The sequence below is a fragment of the Copadichromis virginalis genome, linkage group LG11, assembly GCF_057382275.1.
Source record: "Copadichromis virginalis isolate Kocher_CV1m ecotype Utaka linkage group LG11, C_Virginalis_male_GT1.1, whole genome shotgun sequence".
NCBI classification, from domain to species: Eukaryota; Metazoa; Chordata; class Actinopteri; order Cichliformes; family Cichlidae; genus Copadichromis; species Copadichromis virginalis.
Window position 1 is genome coordinate 6,048,779 of NC_140628.1, and position 5,811 is coordinate 6,054,589.

Consider the following 5,811-nt stretch of genomic DNA (forward strand, 5'->3'; position numbering starts at 1 on the left):
TCGTAAATCAGGGTGGAAAATAAGTATTTGGTCACCTCGAACATGGAAAATCTCTGGCTCTCACAGACCTGTAACGTCTTCTGTAAGAAGCTTTTCTGTCCCCCACTCGTTACCTGTATGAATGGCACCTGTTTGAACTCATCATCTGTATAAAAGACACCTGTCCACAGCCTCAAACAGTCAGACTCCAAACTCCGCCATGGCCTAGACCAAAGAGCTTTCGAAGGACACCAGGAAAAGTATTGTAGACCTGCACCAGACTGGGAAGAGTGAATCTACAATAGGCAAGCAGCTTGGTGTGAAAAAATCAACTGTGGGAGCAATCATCAGAAAATGGAAGACATACAAGACCACTGATAATCTCCCTCGATCTGGGGCTCCACGCAAGATCTCATCCCGTGGGGTCAAAATGATCATGAGAACGGTGAGCAAAGATCCCAAAACCACACGGGGGGACCTGGTGAATGACCTGCAGAGAGCTGGGACCAAAGTAACAAAGGTCACCATCAGTAACACACTACAACGGCAGGGAATCAAATCCCGCAGTGCCAGACGTGTTCCGCTGCTGAAGCCAGTGCATGTCCAGGCCCGTCTGAAGTTTGCCACAGAGCACATGGATGATACAGCAGAGGATTGGGAGAATGTCATGTGGTCAGATGAAACCAAAGTAGAACTTTTTGCTATAAACTCAACTCATCGTGTTTGGAGGAAGAAGAATACTGAGTTGCATCCCAAGAACACCATACCTACTGTGAAGCATGGGGGTGGAAACATCATGCTATGGGGCTGTTTTTCTGCCAAGGGGACAGGACGACTGATCCGTGTTAAGGACAGAATGAATGGGGCCATGTATCCTGAGATTTTGAGCCAAAACCTCCTTCCATCAGTGAGAACTTTGAAGATGAAACGAGGCTGGGTCTTCCAACATGACAATGATCCAAAACACACCGCCCGGGCAACAAAGGAGTGGCTCCGTAAGAAGCATTTGAAAGTCCTGGAGTGGCCTAGCCAGTCTCCAGACCTCAACCCCATAGAAAATCTGTGGCGGGAGTTGAAAGTCCGTGTTGCTCGGCGACAGCCCCAAAACATCACTGCTCTCGAGAAGATCTGCATGGAGGAATGGGCCAAAATACCAGCTACTGTGTGTGCAAACCTGGTAAAGACCTATAGTAAACGTTTGACCTCTGTTATTGCCAACAAAGGTTATGTTACAAAGTATTGAGTTGTATTTTTGTTATTGACCAAATACTTATTTTCCACCCTGATTTACCAATAAATTCTTTACAAATCCTACCATGTGGATTCATGGATTTATTTTTCACATTCTGTCTCTCACAGTTGAAGTGTACCTCTGGTGCAAATTACTGACCTCTGTCATCATTTTAGGTGGGGGAACTTGCACAATCGGTGGCTGACTAAATACTTTTTTGCCCCACTGTATATGTGTGGGTCAGTACTGTGTGGTGGTGTTATTGAGAGACCGTATTGCCTGCGGGAAGAAGCTCCTCCTCAGTCTCTCTGTGTTGGTCTTCAGGGAGCGGAATCGCTTTCCTGACCTCAACAGAGAGAACAGTCTGTTGTTGGGATGGCTGAGGTCCTTCACGATCTTCCTGGCCTTGGTCCAGCACCGCCTGCTGTAGATTGAGTGCAGGTCAGGGAGCTCGGAGCGGATGGTGCGCTCAGCTGATCGCACAACCCTCTGTAGAGCTCGTCTGTCCTGCATGGTGCTGTTCCCGAACCAGGTTAAGATGTTTCCCGTCAGGATGCTCTCTATGGTGCACGAGTAAAAGTTCCTGAGCACCTTGGAGGGCAGTTGGAAGTCTCTCAAGCGTCTGAGGTGGTAGAGACGCTGACGGGCCTTTTTCACCACGGTGTTGATGTGACAGGACCATGACAGGTCCTGCGTGATGTGAACTCCGAGGTATTTGAAGCTGTCCACTCTCTCCACTGGGCACTCGTTGATGACAGGGGTCTGGTAGTTCCTCTCCTGCTTAGTGCTGAAGTCCACTATCAGCTCCTTTGTCTTACTGACGTTTAGAAGGAGGTTGTTCCTCTGGCACCAGTTCTCCAGATTCATAATCTCCTTCAGGTAGGCCGTCTCGTTGTTATCAGAGATCAGGCCCACCACGACAGTGTCGTCAGCAAACTTGATGATGGTGGTGGAGCTGGTAGTGGCCACGCAGTCATGTGTGTACAGAGAGTACAGCAGGGGGCTCAGAACACACCCTTGGGGGGCTCCAGTGCTGAGAGTGGTGGAGGCTGAGACATGTCCTTACTGCCTGTGGTCTGCCAGTTAGGAAGTTGGAGATCCACTGACACATACACTCAACAAAAATATAAACGCAACACCTTTGTTACTGCTCCCATTCCCCATGGGATGGACGTAGAGACCTAAAATTCATTCCAGATACACAATATAACCATCCCTCCCAAACAGTGGTCGCAAATCAGTCCAAATGTGTGGTAGTGGGCACATCTGCTATATTGAGATAATCCATCCCACCTCACAGGTGTGCCACATCAGGATGCTGATCTGACATCATGAGTAGTGCACAGGTGTACCTCAGACTGCCCACAACAAAAGGCCACCCTGGAATGTGCAGTTTTTTGCGCTATTGGGGGTCTGGGGACCCAGAACCGGTCAGTATCTGGTGTGACCACCATTTGCCTCATGCAGTGCAACACATCGTCGCATGGAGTCCATCAGATTGTCAATTGTGGCCTGTGGAATGTTGGTCCACTCCACTTCAATGGCTGTGCGAGGTTGTTGGATATTCGTGGGAACTGGTACACGCTGTCGTATACGCCGGTCAAGCACATCCCGAACATGCTCAATGGGTGACATGTCCGGTGAGTATGCTGGCCATGCAAGAACTGGGACATTCTCAGCTGCCTTCTGCCCTGAACAATGTGAACCATGATTCATCCGTGAAGCGCACACCTCTCCAACGTGCCAGACGCCATCGAATGTGAGCATTTGCCCACACAAGTCTGTTACGGTGACGAGCTGGAGTCAGGTCAAGACCCCGATGAGGACGACGGGCATGCAGTTGAGCGTCCCTGAGACGGTTTCTGACAGTTTGTGCAAAAATTGTTTGGTTGTGCAAACCAATTGTTCCAGCAGCTGTCTGGGTGGCTGGTCTCAGACGATCTTGGAGGTGAACCTGCTGGATGTGGAGGTCCTGGGCTGGTGTGGTTACACGAGGTCTGCGGTTGTGAGGCCGGTTGGATGTGCTGCCATATTCTCTGAAACGCCTGTGGAGACGGCTTATGGTTGAGAAATGAACATTCAATGCACGGGCGACAGATCTGGTTGACATTCCTGCTGTCAGCATGCCAATTGCACGCTCCCTCATTGCTTGTGGCATCTGTGGCATTTTGCTGTGAGACAAAACTGCACATTCCAGGGTGGCCTTTTGTTGTGGGCAGTCTGAGGTACACCTGTGCACTACTCATGATGTCAGATCAGCATCCTGATGTGGCACACCTGTGAGGTGGGATGGATTATCTCAATATAGCAGATGTGCCCACTACCACACATTTGGACTGATTTGCGACCACTGTTTGGGAGGGATGGTTATATTGTGTATCTGGAATGAATTTTAGGTCTCTACGTCCATCCCATGGGGAATGGGAGCAGTAACAAAGGTGTTGCGTTTATATTTTTGTTGAGTGTAGATGAGCTGAGTCCCAGATGCTCCAGCTTGGTGGTGAGTGTGGAGGGAATTATGGTATTAAAAAAAAAACTGTTAAATATCAAATTATCATCACATGGAACATTATGTGCAATAATTACCTGATGTTAATGCACATGCCTGGGTGCTGACAGTCAACACAAAGGTATTGTCAACATTATATAGGTAAAGACAATTCCAAGTTGTATGCTTCAACAAGTTGTATGCTTGTAAGCTTCAATCTTTAAATGTGTCGTTTTAGTAAATTACATTAATTTAGTCATTTAGTTTTTTATCTAATCCGTGTCCTTCGTGGCCTACCATATCCCAGAATTCATAGCGCGGCCCAGCCAAACTCCAGTTTCCAACAATGGCGGCCGCTACTGAATTACTCATATTAATCTTTCTGGGTCACAAAATAAACTTTTAACATATTTTCAGGCGAGAAAGTAGCTGTGTAAACATCAAATATCTGCTCGGTTTATCAAGATATCGCATATTTGCAAAAGTGCTTCGACGTTTTCGGAGACGTCTGCTACCCACCAGTTTGATAGCTAGCCGGGAGCCCGAGGGTTACTGATGCGGCCGAGAACGGCACAACTCCCGGCACATCATTTTCAGATCACCGCGGACTTTCGCTGCTCGGGTTAAACGTAATATATAAGTCACTTAGACAACCTAAAAATGTTATTGTTGGGCTTTTTTCTGTGTTTTGTTTGTTCGTGAGTAAATCGGTTTGGCTGAGATTAAAGTTATTAGATTAGATTAGTTAAAATAAAACTTTATTAATCCCCCGGGAGGGTTCCTCCTTGGTTTTTACACAGCTGACTAAACGTCAAACATAAAACTGATTAAACAGAAGTATGAGACAGTCGAGAATTTACGCCAGTGTCCTGTTATATTTTAGATAGCAAGGAGCAGACGGCTGAGTTTATTAAACTCCACGGAGACAGCGGTGACGCTAATCAGAAGGCTAGACCGTCCAATTTCACGGCCGTTTACTTCCGGCCTACCCGACCTTCTGAGGACCCGGCCCACGTAGACCGCGAAGGCCGGGTCCTCAGGAGGATGCAGCCCATGAATTTGGACACGACACCGACCCATCCTTCAAATTCGGGGAAAAGGAGGACGCATTTGTCGGCTCAAAATAAATTTCTCCTCAAAATCCAACACTTGCACCTGCAAACTTTTTTACGTGCTCTCAGAATAGTGGCACAAAAATAACGCCATAAAGTCACGGGGCTCCGACAGCATGATGCGAAAAAACAGTTATGTCGCTGGACTTGAGCCACTTTAGCTTCATTAACCACAACTGAAAACCACTGCAAAAGCTTCGAAAAACTGACTGTGGCTGACAAAATCCGGCACAAATGATTTAAACTAAATCACTCACAACTGAGCGCAAAACCTTTTCATGAACTTTTAAACGTGGATGAAAGACGTTAAAACTCATCGGAATATATCGTTGATATTTTTTAATACGGTAAAACATGTGGTTAGTTAAAGCTGTTCAGTAACACAGTCGTGAAGGCTTGGAACGTGACCCTGTGCTAGCAGTCCACTAACTGCCATTTGTGTAAAAATACGATACTATCATTACAGTGATGATTATTAATCAAATTTTGACGTATCATACTGTTTAAAACCTTTACTCAAAACCGATATACATTATTGTTTAAACCGTGTCTTATATTCGAACAAATTAAGAAGTCTTACCTCTGACAAAATGGAGATGTCCACTCATGAAGCGTGTGTGTCCTGCACGTGGCACAAAGGATTATGGGCGGAAGTGTACAATGATTAAAATGAAAATGCTTTCATCAGTTAAATCTATTAGATTTCTTAAATTTTTTTGGTACTCAAACATATTTTTTTGAAATCTACTCAACAAACCATTGCTGAATTTACCCCAAACAAAAGTGTGTAAATTTAAATAACTGAACATCTCAAAATTGTTGAATTTTGCTTAGATTTGATTAAAACTACTCATACACGTTTTTACTGAGTAATAATTACTATTACTCTCCTATTAGATTCTAATTAACCCCAATCACAGTTTTTACAGTGTACGGCATGGCAGTGGAGTACCCCTCATTGGCTGATGGCTGCGCACATAGTGACATTCCCCCCACGCTGA